This window comes from Clupea harengus, chromosome 11 (genome assembly GCF_900700415.2).
Source record: "Clupea harengus chromosome 11, Ch_v2.0.2, whole genome shotgun sequence".
Classification (NCBI taxonomy): Eukaryota; Metazoa; Chordata; class Actinopteri; order Clupeiformes; family Clupeidae; genus Clupea; species Clupea harengus.
Genome location: NC_045162.1, coordinates 18,732,624 through 18,753,210, shown reverse-complemented (window position 1 = coordinate 18,753,210; position 20,587 = coordinate 18,732,624). Strand labels below are relative to the sequence as shown.

At 49.8% G+C, this 20,587-nt stretch overlaps 1 protein-coding gene across 1 annotated transcript in view; it reads left to right on the top strand.

Annotated features, from left to right (window-relative positions):
* Positions 1-20,587, top strand: part of LOC105896139 (vacuolar protein sorting-associated protein 13B) — a 338,344-nt gene that overhangs the window by 124,627 nt on the left and 193,130 nt on the right.

The following is a 20,587-nucleotide window of genomic DNA, read 5'->3' as shown; positions in this document are numbered from 1 at the left end:
CTCCATTCACACTGATCCACTTCTCCATATTCTCATACAAGTGGGCATTAATGTCAGAGCGATGTGAGCACTGGCGATGCGAGGTGACCCCTGTGACCCAGTGACCCCCCTGCATGTGATAAGAGGCAGCCGTGAGGGGTTGAGGTGGAGCTGTAGGTGTAGGTGGGGGCTGTCTCTGCCCCCACATGATGGGATTACCTTCCCTGCTACACCATTCCACCCAGCAGCAACACCACCCCCCTCTGCTGTTACCACCTCTATATCCACCTCAATGAGGGATGGGAGAAAGAGATTAAGAATTATGCGATCTCTGAAAAATAGTTAAAGTTTACATAATTATAAGGTGACACAAATGTATTAGGTTTGGTAATATAATACTCTGATAATTATGTATGCCAGTTAAGCTTGTTTAATTGTAGAGATAGAAAACGAGATGGAGGGGGTGAAAAAAGAGAGAGAGAGAGAGAGAGAGAGAGAGAGAGAGAGAGAAAGAGAAAGAGAAAGAGAGAGAGAGAGACAAAGAGAGAGAGAGACAGACAGATACGACTAGACAGAGTCAGAGAAAAATAAAGCGACTTGGTGCAGAAAAGAGAGAACTCATGTTAGAGAAGGTCAAGGATGTTGGGCATGTGATCAGTGAAATTGATGTTCTGGTAGCCCTGTGATAGTCATGCCAATGAAGCTTGTTTAAGTAGAGAGAGCATTAAAGAGATGGTCGGAGGAAGCTGAATGAAGCTGGCTGCTTTCTGAGAATTAGAGAGATTAGACAGAGGGAGAGAGGGAGAGAGGGAGGAAGGGAGAAAGATGTCGGAGTGAAAGTAAAGATATGAGATGTGTGGAGAAGAGAGATGAGCTGATGTGAGACATAAAGCGGGGTGTTGAGTCAGCTCTGTGGTTGAGTTTTGGGGCTCAGCTGCCTGCCACTGATGGAGGTCATTAGGGTTCATCACAGACAGGCTCTCACATGCTCAGTGTCGCCTCCTGCTGGTTGGCGGTTTACCAGTGACCCGAAAGCATCTCTCCTCCACTCTCCCAGTAAGCTCCAAACTCACCACCTCATCTGGCTTGAAGCAGTGCTACTTAAACAGCATCATATCCTGCCTTACTGGACCAGCCCTCTGCTTCACAATAGAAAAAAATACTTTCAGATCAGTTTGTTTTGAACTAGTCACACTTTGTAGTTAGGTCCAGTCCTTGTGTGTGTTTCTGTGTTTCTCTGTGTGTGTGGAGTGTGTGCTTTTGTGCGTGCTTGTTTTTGTGTTTGCGTAGACAGCCAGCAGCAGCGAATAGACCAGTGGTCTGGTGTGACAGTGTGGAAAATCATAAACAATCTCCCTAATTAGAGGCCTGTAGCTGGCACTGGCCTGCTGTGACTTATGTGGTGTGAGTGTAAGATGAGACAGAGGGGACATAACAGAAGCCAGTTGTGCTGTGGACACTTGAGGATGTCAACAGGCTCAGTGATGACCCCGGGGGAATGATTCATCCATGATGCTTTGAAGACGCCACCGGTGTCTTTCAAAAGGAGGGGCAGGGAAGATGCCATAGCTCATATGTTTATGTTTCTTTTGTGTGTGAGTGTATGTTTGTGCAAATTTGGGTCTGTGTTTGTGTGTGTGAGTGTATCTATGTGATGACAGCATTCGTGCCGTCTGCACTCAGCATCTGACATATTTCGATAACAATGCTGGCGCGCGCGTCATAGGGTTACCGCAGCCCCCATTTGTCAACAGGTCACTGTTGTCGGTGACGCCACGGTGCATCACGCGCTCTAGTCGTCATCGCCTCCTCCTCCTGCGACCATCACGAGCGAACCACACCACCGGCTCCGGGGTGAGCTGCTCGTGGGCGGACTCGTCCCACAGGGGGAGGAGAGGGAGCCCAAGAGCAGGGCCTAATTAGACGCTCCCCTGCTCCCTGAGTCACTTCCATGAATCTTCGTTGTCTTCATTAAGGAAGTGCAACTCAGCTCGTTGGTGGGTTTGGACGCGGCACAGGCATGTGACGCGCAGTTCGCTGCGGGGCCCCGGGCTGAACCCAGATCGACTGGATTGATGGCTCTGGCATCGGGGGGATCAGCGACAGCGCTGGAGTCGGGTGGTCCTGGATCAGATGCGTCATAAACCTCTCTAGCTGTACGGAGCCTGGCCTTGTTTTACAGCCCTCAACCGTCAGGGCTCCTCAGCGCATAGTTTTAATCATCACTCTCAGAGCCCCCTCCTTCATTTCCTCTGTGTTCCTCCTCCTCCTCCTCCTCCTCCTCCTCCTCCTCTTCCTCACATTTGTCTCGCTCCACTGGCCCTACTTTTCATCTCTTTTGCCCTCTTTCTTACTCATCTCCCCCTGTCTCTCCCTGTCTTTCTCCCTCTCCCTCTCTCTAAGCCACCCCCCCCCCCCCATCCCTCTCTCCCTGTCACCCAAAATTGCCTGCGCAGCAGTGATTCAGAGGACATGCTGTTAAACGGGGATTTTACAGCTTCTGCTATCTACTGTTCATCTCCTTGTGTGCAGCTGCACAGTCTGCTTCATTCCAAGGCCTTTTAGCGGGCTGGGGAACAAACACCAGGGACGTGTGTACAGTTAAACTACGGGCTGCTTTGCAGGCACAATATGTGTTGCACAATATGTTGTTGAGATAAACGTCAGAACTTTCGTGAGCATTAATCATGTGTTACGCTTCATAACACAGCAAATGTGAAATTGTCCACAGTCCAGGGGTGGCGGTTAGGCCCCTACTTGCTGTGAAGGTGAATGTGAGTATGTACTCGTGAGTGTGTACTCGTGAGTGTGTACTCGTGAGTGTGGCTGAGCGAAGCGAGCGATGTATGGTGGCTCCACCGCTACATGAGTTAGCAGCGAGGCGGTGCTGCGCTCCGCTCTGCCACGGACGCGCAGAGTGACTAACGCAGCAGGAACCGCACGTTAAAAGTGCAGCGCTTTTATGGACAGCAGGAATTTTGGGGGGGTTTTGAAGAGGCTGCTTAATAAACACCATTTGGGGGTTGAAAGCCGCACAGCGATGAGGCTGCATGCGGTCTTCGCCCCTAAATGCGCTGGAGTAATTAACAGCGCCCGTTTGAAGTGAGTGCACCCCGGTCGAGCCCAAACGCTTGTCAAAACACCATTAAGGGCTGCCTTAACAGTAAATGACGGGGATCTGGGACGTTTTCCCTTTTTAACGCTGAACTTTTTCATTTTTATTTCAACCCCCACCATAATAAGCTAATGAGTCTTTTAAAATGTACAAAATTGGTGCCTTGTTTTGGTGTTTTGGTGTAAATGCCACTTTCATCTGCCTGTTTTTGCAGTGGTGGTGGTTGCTTGTATTGGCCTGGCGGGGTGACGGTGTAGACGTTTGGCGGGGGCCCAGAGGGTGGGGTGGGGTGGGGTGGGGTGGGGTGGGGTGGGGGGCAGGGGTTTGATGTGTGGCCTGCCAGCGGCTCTGATGTGGGCATGGAGAATGGGGTGGAGACACGACTGCGGTTGCGGAGTCAGGAGTGCCATTCTCTCCAGCCGGGCCAAACCAGCGCAAGAGCGAGAGCTCATGCCTGTCAGCGTGTGCCCAACTGTGTGTGTGTGTGTGTGTGTGTGTGTGAGAGAGTATGTGTGTGTGTGTGTGTGTGTGTGTGTGTGTGTGTGTGTGTGTGTGTGTGTGTGTGTGTGTGTGAGAGAGTATGTGTGTGTGTGTGTGTGTGTGTAAGAGAGAGAGAGAGAGAGAGAGAGAGAGAGGTTTTCTCTCTCCCGTTCTCTCTTTGTGCAACTCTCTTTCTCGACTTTCACTTTTTCTCTCTCCTTTTTCACTATTTGTCTTTTTCCCCCTCTCTCTCTGTCATACACACAGACTGTATCCCTCTCTCTCTTTCTGTCAAACACACCACACACACACACACACACACACACACACACACACACACACACACACACACACACACACACACACAGACTGTATCCCTTTCTCTCTCTGACACACACAATCTCTCCCCCCCTCTCCGTTACACATACCTCCCTCTCTCCCTCTCTCCCTCTCTCTCTCACTCTCACTCGCTCTCTCTCTCTGACGATTTCAAGTGAAATCAAATGACGCTTTATTGGCATAAATGAATAAACGTCATTATTAGCCTTCTAGCATGTAGAGTGCACATGTTCTTCCTCTCTCCCTCTGGTCCTCCTTGGTTAACTCTTAAGCCCTGTGGCCCTCAGTTAGGGTGCTGCGGGGAAGAGGTGAGGGGTCAGGCCTCACCCGTCTCCCCCCACAGGCAGCTGCTTACTGCTGGGTTTGGGTCTGCCCACTAGGCCTGACATCGCTGGCCAGCTCTGGGCCACTGGCCAGTTTCACTGTCCACTACATCTTACTGTTCATTATGATTGACTAATCCCTAAGATAAGACTAACGCTCTTCACTTTCTCCAAAATTGTAATAAAATTTCTAAATCTAAGTTTCATTATTGGTTCCATTACGGTTTGCCAGATTGATGCCTTTTATCTCTCTTGATGGGTATCTATCTTGAGACACGAGTTTCTAAAGTGGGATCTGAATAGAGCAGTCGTCTCTGGTGGGGGAGGTAGAGGGGAGGAGTGGAAGGAGCCCACGCTGAGTGGAGTTATGGCGACAGCTTAGTTCAGCCCCGGCCTCTCAGAGGTGAGAGGTTTAGAGCTTTAGAGGAGAGCCTCTTCTAACCCCCCCACCCCCATCTTCTCCCCCATCTTCTCCCTGCTAATAGAAACCAGTCCTAACAAATGCGGGCAGAGCCATTGGCAGCGCGAGACACTTCAAAAAGCCGCAACAGCGCTGAAAAACAGTCGCTGAACTGTTGGGTTAGAGGTGAGAGTTGGGTGGTCCAGAGCGCTACTCTCGCGGCCATTTTTTAAAAGGGGGTTTGTTTGACACGCGGGCGCCTTAATCTTTTGTGTTATTTCCTGCTCTGCTTACAGCTGTGTGTGCTATTCCCATCAAGGAGAGAATGCTCTCACTCTCTCTCTCGCTTTCTCTCTTTCTCTTCACCCGCGCGACAAGCTCATTTTCAGGCAGGCGTTTAATGAGGCCGCCTCACTGACCTCTGCCAATTCCTTGTGACATCACTGCCCCCCTGTGGTGGTTTTTCTGGCCGTCCAGAGCAGCCTGTGTCAGGTTGCCGTGACACCAGCTCAGCTTGGCTGTTGCTCTATCCCTGCAAGTGCCTCAGACGCATCTGAAGACAGAAGCCCTGTGTGTAGTGGGAGCAGGTTGCTGCTTTGTCAGATCCTATAGCCACACTTCAGCTGTTGGAAGTCCAATGGAGCTTTTTGTTTCAGTACACAGAAGTTTTAAGGGTAGTTGGATTTCATTGTTTATGTGCGTGGTCACAAGACAACAACAATACAAATTAAAGGCTTTGTCCTACAGCCCTCCCACATTCACTGATCCAGGAGTGTCTGTTAGCATAAGGTCATGTCAGAGACCACAAGTGGAGGACATGCACAATACTACTACTTGAATTTAGCAAATGCCTAATTGTTTTTGGAGCTGAGAGTCTAACATCTAACATATCTACGCTGGTCTCCCTGTTTACTCTTTACAGTGACATGGTTCCCTCTCTTGCAGATTGCAGGGGTTGTCTGCATGATCACATCTGAGTTTTAAATAATCCCTGAGGCGGATTGTTTTCAATTAACAAACAGAGGAGTCTAAGAGGCCAGGGTTAATGCCCTCACCTCCAGCTTCTTAGGAGAAAATGTATGTGCACCCATGTGTGTTTGCATTCAGCGCGTGTGTGTGTGTGTGTGTGTGTTTGTGTGTGCGTGTGTGTGTGTTCAGAGCAATGACGCAGTGATTGAGGGCGCAGTACGACGAGAGCGACCATGAATGTGTTTTTCTTTCCTTAATTGCACGACTCTTTGGCTTGTTAAATGCCATTGAGGCACAAATCTGTTATTTTGGACTTTCAGCAGATTTCTCACCTGCTGGAGCAAATCCACTCCATCAACCGTAAGCGCGGCGGTGGAGAAATCTGAGCTGGAATAAGTCAGTGGCTGGGTGGTGGTGGGCCTCTGGCCATTCACTCCGTGGGCCTGAGGTCTGACACACAGAGCGCACTGGCACATAGGAAGTGAGTTCTTGGAGCTCAACTGGTAGAGCAAGGTGCTAACAACACCAAGGTCGTGGATTCATGTTCCCAGAGAACACACACACTGATAGAAAAGTGTGGGCCTGTCTTGCACGTTTAGGTAAAAGTTTCAGCTTGGGACAAAAGCTAAATGAATACAACCAGTGAGTTCAAATAGCTTAATTTGGTTGAGGCCGCACCATTATTGCCCACCTCTTCATAGAAGACACTGTCGGCCTGGAGATCCATTTATGGATGTGAATGTGTAAGGGTGGGAACAAGACCTCTGTTTTCCCCCAGTTAAGCTCTCGGATAGCTGACTTTCTGTAAACAACCTTAATTGAGAAGAATGTTCTCCATTCCGAGGACCTCTCCTTTCCAAATAAATATTTGTTGATGACGGTGCAGAGAAGCTGTCAAACATGTAGAGGATGACTTTCTAGTCAAATAAACGCTGCCCTGGTGGTTCCCCATGTGTCTCGGTGTGTGTGTGTGTGTGTGTGTGTGTGTGTGTGTGTGTGTGTGTGTGTGTGTGTGTGTGTGTAAATGAGTCTGTAGCTGGGTTTTTGTGTATGTGTGTGTGTAAATGAGTCTGGAACTGAGTTTGTGTGTGTGTGTGTGTGTGCGTGTGTGTTAGAGACACACAGAAAAAGAGGTTTTGGAGAAAATGTTAAGCCCCTGCCTCCTGTTTCCTTTCCTACTGACTGAGTGTCTGAGGGCCTGAGGAGATGGATGATGGCTGAAGTATGGGGATCGGCCGTGGGTCAGCACCAGGTCTTCCCCTCTCCATCAATCGAATCAGTTTCTTTGTCTACAGAGCCAATGTGCATTACGCAACAAAAATAAAAATCTGCAACCGACCTTGCCCCTATCAAATAGAGACACAGGCCGCCTACGATTAAGATGGAAAGACTCCCAGCTAAGAGAGGATGGGAGAGAAAAAAGGCTTTCGAGTCTAAGCACTTAATAGTCATTTATGGGTGTATTGTGTTGTCCACGGACCATTTTCCTCCCACTCATCTCTCTCTTAAAACACTTGGCGGTTGCCAGCCGTCCCTCAGATGGCCCTGAAACATTAAGCGTTTAATGGTTAAATGGTTAACTTCAGGACAGAGCGATCTGACGCAGGTGGGGCTTGGGCAGGGTCCAGCTGATCTCTTTCTCCGATGATGAATCCCTCCCATGCATGAATCAGCCTGATTCTACGCGACCCTGTGAGATTTGCGATTCATGCATGGGAGGCCCCTAGGAGTGTCTCCCGTTTGCCAATGGCTGTCGCCTGCACTTCGCCTCTTATTCACTCTCCATGTTAAGCGGCCCTTAAATTTCCCCTGCTATCACCTAGCATCTCTCGTTGAGGTATTTCCTTTCTCTAAATGTGCCCTCCACGCAAATATTTCTTGATTTTCAGATACTTTTCAGACACTTTCACCCAAATATTCTTCAGTCTGAACCATAAATAATTGCAGTTGCAGTAATTGCAGTCCAAGCGTATGTCAAGTCCTAGTTTCAAAGCGCCCCTCTCATAATTGAGGTAGTATTTTATTGTCCTCCACAATGGGCTTGTCTTCTTTTTGGACGATTCATACTACAAATGTTTACTTGAACCCGTACGTGATTAATGCCCGTGACTTCCTCACCTGACCTTGTCTTGTCTGCTCCATAACTCCAAAGCAAAACATTTGTGACGACGTCTGACCTGTGAGAAAACAAACGCTGGGAAATCAAAGGCACTCTGTTTTAACCTCTCGTTTAACAGTCTATAGGTCTGTTTAGGAGGGTTTTTAATACATATCTGCTCTGTACAGGAGGCTTTTTTGCTTAGTTTGGCTGACTTGAACGATTTGATATCTATGGCAATCGCAAGTACAGTAAATCTCAGCTCAAGTGTGCAGCATGTCACTGGAGACGTTCCACCCAAGTCTCGTCATTTCACATAATCGCATCGCATTGCCATGTTGGATTAGTGAAGCACAATAAAAAGCCAGTAAAACCAGCGACGCATTGGCCAGCCTCTCTGTATGTAGTGTCTTTCCCTCCCTTTCCACCATTCTGCCTTTGATATCAGTAATTCACATGAATCACCCACAACAAACATGCAGCGCCAAACTGATGGTCTTGGCAGAGCGCCCCCCCCCCCCCCTCCACCCCCATTCCACCCCTTCTCATGGCCCTGGACACTGGGGGAGGGTTGGACATGAGGCACGGTTCACAGCCAGAGATGTAATCAGCAGCCATGAAGACCTCGCTGCGGTTCACGGATGGGTGAGCCAGAAGCCTCCCCCTTATCTCCCAAAACGCCTCTTCTCTCCCTGCTCCTCTCCTCTCCTCCCTATATTGAGTCCCCCGTTGTCCATCCTCTGTTTTAAAAAAAACGGTCTTTCATTCTCTAGCTCTTGCGTCTTCTCAGCTTGTCCTCGCTACACTTGTGTGATTATTGTTAAACTTTTACTGTAACCCAGCAGTACTTTGAACATCTGCACGGCTGATCTTTGCCAGTTTCTCACCGGGCTGAGGTTTCCAATGAGCTGTTTGGATGATTGTATATGCATGTGGGAGTGTGTGTGTCTGTGTGTGTGTGTGTGTGTGTGTGTGAGGGGGCGACGGGGATGTGTGTGTTCAGCTTAGTGTCCATGTCACCATTACCCGCGTGTTACAGGAGATGTTTATGTTCAACGTTTTCTTCATGGGACTGTATAAAGCCTTTGTAATGCTTACATAAACATCATATTATGCTAAATCTCTGCAGTGTTGGTCCAGGACTGAAGGGCTGTGTGTGTATGTGTATGTATGTCTTCATTTTTACCTTGTCCTGTGTTGTGCTCCACAAACACCTGTACCTGAACGAAACTCGATCCCTAACCCTAGTAACCCCCCCCCAATATGAGAACGAGCCTGGGCCCCTGGGCCCCTGGGCCCCTGGGCCCCTGGGCTCCTGGCTCCTGGCTCCTGCGCTGCCCGCTTCGGCAAAAAACCCTCCACTGGCACGGCACGACGAGGCACAGCCACGGTCTCTTTGTGCTCCCTCTCGAGCCGCCCGCCTGCCCGCTGCCATGCCAGTGTTTATTTGAACAGCAATTCTACTTAACATTTCTGAAAGTGTTAGCCGGGGCCCCGTGTTGTTTAGCTCTCGCAGCGATTCCTATTTCACAACTGTCTTGTGCTTCCAAGGAAAATAAACCCGCACCTGAGCGAGGTTTATAGACGGAGATTACGTCAGCGGGCTCGTTTCAGCACCCGGCCCGCTTTTTATTCAGCCTGGTTCCGCTGCGCTCCACGCCGAGTCTCTGGGCTTCTGGTCAAGATGTGCCAGTTCAGTGGAGCTAAACACCAGGCCTGCGTGTGTATTCGCTAAGGAGTCGCCCGTTATTCAAAGGCAATTATTTGTGTTACTTAGAGGAGACTTTGTGTATGGAGAGGTTTGAAGGACATTTCTCAGCAAATTTCCACAAAATGACAGGCAGTTTTTCAGCATTTGATATACGGAAGATCTTCGCCCACAGTTTCAGGGGTTGCTATATCAGTCGACGCTGTCCACAGGCATCTGCTACAGGATATCTGCTCTTGATAAACAAAGTTTTCAACCCACCTCTGTTACAATGGTCTATTCTTCTTCCTGCTGCTACCTGGACAATTGGAAACAGCAGTGCACAATTGTCCATGATCAACCAACTCTGTCTCCAATGCCGCCCCCCCCCCCACACACACACACACACACAATCTCTGTCTCACACACACACACACACACACACACACACATACACATACAATCTCTTTATTTTAATGGTAAGATTTGCGAAGCATCTCCTCCTTTCATCACCTCTGTAGTGAGATATATCGGCTCCTTATGGTCCTCATTTCTCAGCATCCCGTTCCACCACATCTGCCAACTACCTGACATGCCTTGGGCCATTGGCTTCTCTCATGCACAGCACACACCGCACGCCATAAAAGCTTCCTCTCTGCAGCCCTGCAGTTAGCTCAGGACAACGGCATCGCTCAAAGCCTACACCGGGTCCAAGAGGTTGGGTAACGCCTGCAGTATTTAGTATTTAGTGCTGACCACTGGCAAGGCCAGGGGAGCGGGAGTCCGCAGGAAGAGAGATGGGTTAGCATTCCTTCTTCCTCCCTCCCTGCTGTCTGCAATGAATTACACATGAAAGAGGGAGCACTGGAAGCCCACACAGATCTCTCCCTCTCTCTCTCCCCCTCTCCTTCTCTCTGTCTCTCTCTCTCTTTTTCTCTCTCTCTCTCTCCCTCTCTTTCTCTCTCCCTCTCTCTTTCTCTCTCCCTCTGGCCACTCATCCTCTCCTCTCCTTGGGTGTTTCTGCTAGGGAGTGTCCAGGGTCCAGAGCAGCCTCCTCCATTGAGGCTCGGAGGTAAGTTATAGCCATGTTGGGAGTGGGGCCCCACACAGGGACAATCCCAATCACACTTCCTGCTCCTCCCCAGCACAATACAGCAGTCATCCTCACTGGCCTGCTGTGTCTGGAACAGGAGAGGAGAATGGATAGTGGGAAACGATGAGCTGAGGCAAAGTGTATGCGTGCGTGCGTGCGTGCGTGCGTGCGTGCGTGCGTGTGTGTGTGTGCGTGTGTGTGTGTATTTGTATGTGTATATATGTGGGCTTGTGCATGTGTACGTCCACATCTGTTTGGGAGCTGGACAGTTTTTTGTCAGGCCTCTATCTGGCGTATCAGCAGCAGGTTTGGCCGCCTCTCTCCCTGAGTTCAGTGCTTCTGAACCCTTTCAGCCCACTCCCCTCTCCCTCTTCCTCCGCTGGGGAAAGCTTGGGCCAGGCCAAGGCCAGGCGAGGAGGAGGCGGCTGCTGGATAAGAGGCGTTCGGCCCGTTTGATGTGGTGCTGCTGCGCCGCGTCCCCCCGGCAGCAGCTGGCCATCGGGCGCTCGCTCAAGCCGACCGGGTCCGCACAGGTGCCTGGCCTCACACTCGCACACACACACACACACACACACACACACACACACACACACAAACACACAAACGCGGATGGTTCCAGAGCAAATCCGTGCCAGATCGGGGCTGCCTCCGCTCAGGAGTCAGCAGTGAGAGTCGGGGAATGGCTGCTCAGACGCTCGTCCCATGTGCCACAGCAGCATACCTACTCCAGCACTCGCTGGGAGCCCAGATAGGCAGATGTTAGTGAGTGAGTGAAGTGAGTGAGTAAGTGAAGTGAGTGAGGGCTCTCTGTCTGACTGAGGCGATAGTGTGTCAGGACAGCAAGTGTAGATGAAAGGCTGTGGCAAAAACAAACATGCTAGGGAGGTTGTGTTTTGGGTTGTTTATCTCTGCCCATGGACTTGCTGGTCTTCACAAATTGCATTCCACACACACCCCCCCTCCTCCTCTTTCAGACAAACGATTCGTGTGCAGATGCCAGCCTGTGCACTCCAACAGATTTATTTTCTTGCCAAAAAAAAGGGGACCCTGGAGTTTCTGTTTCGCAGATGAAGACAAATGATGTTCTCCCATTACGACCCATTTGAGACAGGCAAGCTTATTCCTTCTCTCCTCAAGGCAGTTCGTTCATTAACTTTGCCCATAATTATTTTTGTTTTAGTCTCATATTGCTGACATTTCAAGTCAGGAGTCTCTTAATCAGGATTAACCCAAACCACAAATAATCACACTCAAAATGCTCCTTTTACAGCAGTGGCTGTTGCATCCAATTTCAGTCAAATTAGACGTTTATTTTATTTGATTTCTTTTTTTCCCCTGCTTGCTGCACCCCCTAAAACCCAAACAAATGTCTTGGCTTTGATTTTTCACTGTCGAAAAGCTTGCATGGTTTGGCCAGATAGATTACTTTGTGTGTGCAAATGCATAGTTCTGTATTTTGGCTCCAGCGGCTCTGTTTTTCACATGCCCACTGAACATACCAGTGAAAACTCTTCAGCCTTCAAAACTTCACAGTTGGGGCCCATTGCCTCTCTATTTCTCCCTCTTCTGCTCCTATCTACCTCTTCCTATCTCCTTTTCTCTCTCTCTCTTTCTTTTTCTCTCTCTCATCCTCAGCTTTTAGAGGCCCACTGCTTTGATGGAGCCAGCATGTTGTCGTACACTGACCCCTGAAGCACTTAGTTTCAACACAGTAGTTGTAAAAGCCTTCGTCGGTGTTGATCCCCCCCCCCTCTCTATCCGCGGGGGTAGCGAGGGGACTCCGTGGGTGGCACGGGCCGACCCCGAGGAGCTGCACATCAGCCAGGCACACATAAACAAGCTGTAAAATACACACACGCTCTGGCCCGTGTTCGTCTTCCTGCCGGAGCAGCCAGGAGGCCCAGATAAAAGGCCTCTCTGAGTGCTAATTGCCTCTTCATGCAGTGGCCCTCCCTGGTTGTCCATTAAAAGCCACTGATAATGTACAGGGAAGATGGCAGAGGAGGGGGGGGGGGGGGGGGGCAGGGGAAGTGTGTTATCTCTTATCCGTGATGTGTGTTTTCTTTCTTTTACTCTCGAGCAGTTGACCTGTCCATGTCAGTGATGGTCTTTGATGGGGTTAAGCCCCGAGTTTTGCGGTTTTCTTTGAAAACACCAAAAAAAAATTGTATTCAAGCATTCGTAATTTACTTTTAGCAGAGTAACTCTAAAACCAGCCAGGGCATTCATCTTAATTCTGTATGTTTTTCCTAGCCTGTGTGTGTGTGTGTGTGTGTTGACCTCCGTAGCTAAGGCAGGATCAGAGAAAAGCCAACCTGAGGAGTGAGCGGGGCTGGAAAGGGAGGTCAGTGCCAGCTGATTGTTAACTCAGTGAGTCATATTTGGGGAAAAAGACAGATGAAATGTTCCCTCGGGTGCCAGGGGGAACCTTTGGTTGATATCCACCGAGGCCAGTCATATCAACAGGTCTTATGAGTCAGAGGGCCTCTGTACCTACGCCGGCCCCGTTCCGTTTCTTTCCCTAAAATGGTGCTGGGTTTCCACAGCGAGGAAAATCGTCAAAAAAAAAGAAGGAAGATGGGGGGGGGGGGAGAGAAAGATGGAGGGAAGAAGAAAAAAAAGAAACCCCCACCAATTCCTGGTAGGATTCTCAGGAGTCTAGACAGCGCAGTGTTTTTTTTTCTCCCTAGAAGTTGGACATTTCTGGGGAGCCGTTCGTTTTTTTTTTGGAACCCGCGGGGCAGGCCAAGCATGTGTCTCCGTCACGCTTGCCGTTAGGCGGACACCTATCTGTGGCCCTGTGTGTGTGTGTGTGTGCCTGCGTGAGAGAGTGTGTATGTATGTGTGTGCGAGTTTGTGTGTCAGTGTGTGTGTGTGTGTGTGTGTGTGTGTGTTGGTGGAGGCGATGGATGGCTTGTCCGATGGCCTCTCCACTCCTGCCGGCTATCTGTCTGCCCGGTGCTGATACGAGCAGGGCGGCGGTGTTGTGGTTGGAAGAGCTTCGTTCTCTCGCCGCGTTGGCGTCTAGCCGCTCCCAGGCAAAGAAATTCACTTCACGTTGCACTGCAACACGGCCTTCAACAAATGCACCCCATTGATTGATTTTTTGTGTGTTCACGAAAAGCCTCAAATGCTCTTTTAATGGGCTCGTTTTCATTAAGCAAATTGATTTGTGGTCAGACAAAGCAATAGATGGACTCGGAGGGACTCCCAAAGGCCACGTCTCCCTCTGACTGTCCTTTATCTCTGAGCGTGTAATTATAGGCCCTGTGTATGATGGAGAGGGATGCTGTAGCCGAGCCCTACTCTCCTCTGACTTCAAAGCATCCTCCCCCCATTCTGTTCTTAAATAAACCTCTCCAAGCTGCGTTTGAAGTGCCTCCTGTGTTTATAATAGCTGAATCATCACTTTGGGACTGAGCCACGCTCTGATAATATAGGGGGTGGTGAAGTCAAATTCTGCAGGTGGCCTCAACCACCTTCAAAAAAAAAAAAAGGGGGGAAAAAAGAAAAACACAGTAGTGCCCTTTGACCACGAGGAGTGTGAGTTTCAGTTCCAGTATGTCCTGTGTGTGTGTGTGTGTGTGTGTGTGTGTGTGTGTGTGTGTGTGTGTGTGTGTGTGTGTGTGTGTGTGTGTGTGTGTGTGTGTGTGTGTGTGTGTGTCAATGGCGATCAGAGATAGAAACCTCCTCTCACAGCAGCCTGTGGATAAGGAAGCATCAGTCACTGCAGCTGGTGGCATGCGCCCTGTCATCACTGGACCAAACAGAGCTTGACTCACATAAACACACAAACACACTCCAAAAGCCTCAGCAGGCCCCACCAATGGCACTTAGAAGTGAAACTCTCTGCATTCTAAGCATCCACTCTGTTTCTCTGAAAAGCCATCTGCCTTGGTTTCCCAAGTCTTCTTATTGGTCACCTTTTTGGAAGTATGGCACTGTGGGCATTGGTGTAGTGTTCTTTTTTTTGCGCTCACGTCAGTCATTCAGGGAGATTTGAGTGTTCCACTTCATCAAGGAAGTCCACCATTCTCCACTGTACCAAACCCACCCGCCAACACACACACACACACACACACACACACACACACACACTCAAACTCACTCACTCACTGACTCGCACACACCGAACTGAGCCATCCTCAGCCTGAAGCCATTAGCCTGAAATTGCTAAATGGCTAAAATGTGCAACCACTTAAGGATTCATCTTTAAGAAAAGTAATCTTCAATCTACTGTGGGAAGGGAGACGGAGCGGGGGTGAGAATATTTATATATATCTCTAAAGGAGGGAGCGAATGGAACGTGTCTTTTTAAACACTCGGTCATTGTACCGTTTCCCACGGACATCATGCTCTCATCATGTCCCGGAGCGTTCTTATTTATTATTCTAGGCCCGGTTCTTCAGGGGAGAGAGCCGTGAGTGGAAGAAGAGCGAGTTCGAGGCCTGAGATCCTTAGCGAGCGAGCGAGGTGCATGTGCATGCAGACGCTAACGTCATGCCTCGCGCCGACTGCAGAGACCCACGTCCACAGGGGTTGACATTCCAGGCCCCTTTTTTCTTCTGTTTGCCTTTCCCTGGGCCCGGAGTCCGGAATCCAGAGTCACCCTCACAGGAACCCTGGCATCCAGGCCTGAGGGGTTTTGGTGGCGAGGAATTTCCCCTCAAGAATTGAGCCCACCATGGAGTGACCAGTCAGTCGTCTCAGGCAGAGCAGACCACACTTCACTCGGCATGGGAGAGAGAGGGAGTAGAGAGAGGGAGATGGTGAGAGAGAGAGAGAGGGACACAAATAGAGAGAGTGGGGGAGAAAGGGAAGGAGAGAGATGGAGGGATAGAGAGAAGAGAGACGCTCAGATAAGGACACACAGAGGACGACAGAGAGAGAGAGAAAAAGAGAGACATACAGATTTTGTGTCTGAGAGAGAAAGTGAGTTCAGATGAGGACACGTTGGAAGTGGAGGCCCGTTCTCAGTTCCTCAAAGCGCTCTGAGCATGCTCCGTATTGGCTGCTGAGTACTGATGGTCCTTCACTAACTCTCTAAATCTGTACAGTGGTTGGAGGTTAGGTTCTTGTGTGGGATTCTCATTTAGTCTAATTGAATCCAGGACAATGTCCATTGACCCTTTCCTCGTCTGGCCCTGGTCGAGATTAAGAGGCCAGCGAATAGCCTTAGCATGGTGTGTGTGTGTGTGTGTGTGTGTACGTGTGTGTGTGTGCGCGTCTTTCTGTGTGCCTGAATATGCCAGCTGGATGATGTGAGTCGAGTCTGACCAGTGTTATTCGGTCCAGATCTGACCCCCTTAAACCTTTCATCTTTTTTTGGCACCTGAACTCTGTTCCCCCACGGTGGGGGCAGTGTGTTCGCTCAGCTCAGCATGTTGTGTTGGTGCCACTAGCAGCGCTCACCCAGAGAGCAAAAGGGGGCTTCCCAGCGCCACTGCAGCTGATGAGAATTTATGAAGTCTGGGAATCCGCTCAGAGCGGGCTGGTGGTGACAGCACTGCACCGCACCGTCCCGTCCTTATCTACATCTGGACACAGACGGAGCTCTTCTCATCATGTACGGGGCTCATCCCCACAGCAGGCTGGCCCGTGTGTTACGCAACCATCTGGCCTTTGCTCTCTGTCTCTCTCTGTCACACACACACACACACACACACACACACACACACATCTCTCTCTCTCTTTCACACTGTCTGTATCTCTCTCTCTCTCTCTCTCTCTTTCTTTCTCTTTCACAAACACACACACTGTCTGTATCTCTCTCTCTCTCTGTCACACACACACACGCACGCAGGCACACACACACACACACACACTCACTTTCGCAACTCTCCTTTGTTGGTCCTCCACATTTCCCAGTGGCAGGACAGCACGTTAATGTCACTGCTAACCCTGACTGATGCTCAGTGTCCGCCACGGCGGGTGAAGAATGTCCAGGAGTCATCGATAGCGCTCTGGAGAAGAGTCCATATGGAATCCGCCGTGATGGGAATGAATGCTCCGCCAGTGCCAGAGGGGAGAGGAAGCAGGTCTCATTTATACCGATGTCGAGTTAGCCACAGTGAGCTCATCAATCTTCAGACTCTCTGTCTCTCTCTCTCTCTCTCTCTCTCTCCTCGCGCTGTTTACACGAGCGATCACGAGGACGACCCCGCTCAGCTCCTCACTGTGTGAACGCTGGACTGAGCGTGTCTCAGTCTCTCTGTCTGTCTGTCTGTTGATTCTCTGAGCGATAGCAATTAGGAAAGTTTTGGTTGATGATTACAGTACACAAACTAGAAAATGTGTGGAATGAAGTGTAATCTAGAACAGATACGATATCTGCGCTTGTGTCCCTCTCATACAAGAGGCTCAGCGTCTAAGTATCTCCGCTCCCTTCAGTTTGACCAAACCAATGTGTTAGTCTGGCCTCCAGCCTACCTCGTGGCTAATCTCCTGTGAGACTGATTGCAATTAGCCTCTTCTACGATTTTGCACTTCTTGTCGTTGTCTTTATAGCGTTCGTCCATTACTCTGGTCGAGTTTCAGCGTTCGCACACAGCTCTGCATGCTTCTGGCGAAGTTTGTCTTGCTTAAATGAACTCCGTCAGCTTATTCCCACAGAGTGTGTACACTTTCCATGCTCAGTGGTCTGCTTTCAGTCAAACGTGCCGTGTCCTTCCGGGAGCCTCAGGTCGTGCGTTTTGCTCCGCCGTCATGACCCGACCCGTTCACACCGGTGCTGCCAAAACCAGACCCAGACCCAAGAGTGGCTCGTCAGCCTACAGGTTCCAGTTTGGCCTGCTTCTGCTTTCACTCCTTTGGCCGCAGGTGCCGTGGGTCAAGCCAGCCAGCAAATTGCACCCTCAGCCCCCCCCCCCCCCCCCTCCTTTGTGCCGCGCTGCGCGGAACGACACCTGTCAAGCGGTCTGGTCCGCTCCGGGACACCTCCGCGCTGATGAGCTCATCGGAAAAAAGCAATTAAGAGCCCGGGTGGCGCTGGCGTAATGTTTTGCTTCGCTACTTGGCCTCGGAAATGAAGCAAACCTGTCAGGAGTCATCAGGGCTGACGCGACGCATTTACTTATTTATTTCTTTACCCCAACCCCCATCGCCACCACCAACCCCACTCCCCCCCTTCCTCCACCGGGGGCAGCTCTGGTCTACTTGCCCCTCTGGCTCTACTGCCTGCTCACGCCTCACGATGAGGCAATTCCTGAAGAGGGATTAGCTCGCCTCTGCCCGCCCTTTACCTCCAACTTCCTGCCCCATCCCTCTCTCTTTTAGCCCCCCTCCTTTCCTTTGCCTGGAACCCTTCCATCAGAAAGGTCTGGGTTCATCCCCTGTCCTCCTCATGGACTGATTGGGGTATATCTCCTCTCTCTCTTCTCTCTCTCTCTCTCTCTCTCTCTCTCTCTCTCGTGCTCTGCCCACAGTCTAAAGCCTAGTGGTGATTCTGCAGCAGAATTCTGATGTCAGCGACGCATTAAAACAACACCAGGGACTGTGCTGGGTGTTTTTTTCTCTCAGGCTTCTATTAATCTTGCACCACAAATGGGAGCCCCTTTGACATTAATAGGCCCACTGTGGTGTGGGGTGAACTAACTGTGTATGCGTGTGTGTGTGTGTGTGTGTGTGTGTGTGTGTGTGTGTGTGTGTGTGTGTGTCAGTGTGTGTGTGCTTGTGTGTTAAAACCTTAAAAAGGTCCAGTAGTCCCCTCTTTTGTTTGCCGAAGAATTACATGGGAAGTTAGAAAAACACGCGTGTTATCGTTGTCATCGCATGGCTGTAATTCCCTTTACCACCCTGTCAAGTGCCAAAGAATAACACTAAACACTTTCCTCACATCTCTATGCTAATGCAAACATGGGCTGTTGTATGTCAGAGCAAGATGTCGGCTGTTAAACAGAGACCTGGCCTTGCAACCATAAACCTGGAACTGTATCAGATTTAGACAAGGAGAAGCAAAAGAGATGACGTCATCCAAAACCTGTAGATTTTGCTAAATAAATGTGTTCTGTACAGTCATACCTCTTCCAAGACAATCTGACGAAGTCTGAAGATTACGGTTACCTGAAACTCTGACCACATTTTTACACACACACACACACACCCATGTTAACACACAAATGTTATGTGTAATGACACTTTTGCTCATATGTCGCATAGTCATATAGTGCTTTTTATGTGCAAGTAGTTAAGATTTATAAAGTTCTGTGAGGTTCGATATGGGCTTATGTGTGCTTGTGATTGTGTAGATGTGTGTGTGTGTGTGTGTGTGTGTGTGTGTGCGTGTGTGTGTCTCCCTGGCCTTGTGTGCATTTCGTCTATGAGGCATCCTCCATAGCGTAAACTGATCGACCAACAGAACATATCCGCCACAGCCCCCGCGGGCCTGAAACCTAAGATATGGGAGTAAGCCGGCAACCCCCCATCCCACGGAACTCATCAGAGGGGTCCCGGTCCCTTATCGTCAGACTGAGGCATTCCAGCGCACGCCAGAGCATTTACACTAATCCCAAAGGCATGGCAGTGATTATTGATAGAGTCCTAATGCATTACCTCAGGCTCTTATTGTTGGTAAAGATTATTATTTAAGAATCAACTAAACCCTCCCCCCCCCCCCAAAGTCTCGGGTTTCATAGAGATTTATCAAAAGAAAATGTTATTTTTGGCCTAGTGTGACACACTTTGAACACACAATTGAAACAAACTGTGCTTGGAGCTGTAGGAGGAAAGGGGGCACTCTGTCCCCCCCCCCCCCCCCCGCCACCACCCCCACGGTCGTGCCCACAGGCGCCCGTCACTGTGTGGCACACACACACACACGGCCGTGCCCACTAAAGGGCAGACATAAAAGACAAACAGGAGAGAGCACCCCCCCCTCCCCCCATGACATTTTGGCTAATTAGGCGTTTGAGGGCTGTAATTGGCCGTTGCGTGCGGAACCTTCACGGCTCTCAGGAGCGGTTGGCATGCTTGCCAGGTTGTTATGATGGCAGTGAACTGTACTAAATGTGAGTGACCCCATTTCTCTGGATCCCTTTACAACGCAACAACATGTGGCTTGTGTGTTCGCTATGCTACGCATAGAGCTACATAACACTGTTACGAGTTTGATTGGGCACTGTTATACCCATACTAGCCTTTTGGCAGTGGATACTGACTCCCACATATTTGCATCATTTAGTCCTTTTCAGGGCTGTAATATTTTATGTCTCTGTGGGACAGTTTGAGAAAACCACTAAGCACTACTGACTGGAGGGCCTTGCCGAGTTGCAACAGCGCTGTTATGAGAAGTGTAACCTCCCGCAATCACAAAAATCTGAAAAGAATAAGGGCTGAAAATCTGGAAAATTGGGAACAATTAAGAAATTACATGCATTAAAGTGTGGACCCTCACATCAAAGACCCTACTGACAAGGCTGATTTTCCCTGTCATGCGTTTGGCGTTTTTTTAATGATTACAAAGGAATGTTTTTTCTTCTTAAACAAATATGATAATGAATTCAAAACCATAGCAGAGTGTTTGGTTGGTCTCCTGCTGCTCACAGACCTTCGTGTTCCTCTCAAACATGTGGGCCCAAACTCCCCAACAGTGGGAGGGGTAGGGGGTGAGAGAGACCCGTGTGTGTGTGTGTGTGTGTGAGAGAGAGAGAGAAAGAGAGATGGAGGGAGACTGTGTGTGTGTGTTTGTGAGGGAGAGAGAAACTGCATACACTGTATGTTCCTAAATACATTCACTTTTACAGCTGACTTTTACAGCACAAATTTACAATGGGCTCCTGATTTTTAAGGGTACTTGGTTCTTTGCGGTCTCCCCAGACTCATTTGTGGATAATGATGTATTGTTTGCGCTACAATGAACCTGAAAGCCTAAAGTACTCCTGTGCTGTGTGTAGACGTAAGTCCTCATACAGATGTGTAGTAGTCTCCTGGCCTCTCTGTGTCCTCGTGCCCTCATTAGAATAATTGAGGTGACGTGTCCAGGCCTGAAGCAGTGTGTTTTGGCCAGGGGCCTGCGCTGGCTGCCGGGGTGCCCTGCCTACGCGCGCTCGTAAATCCACCCGCCTAATGGGGACCACGCCAAGCGCAACAATGCATGGCCGTAAGGAA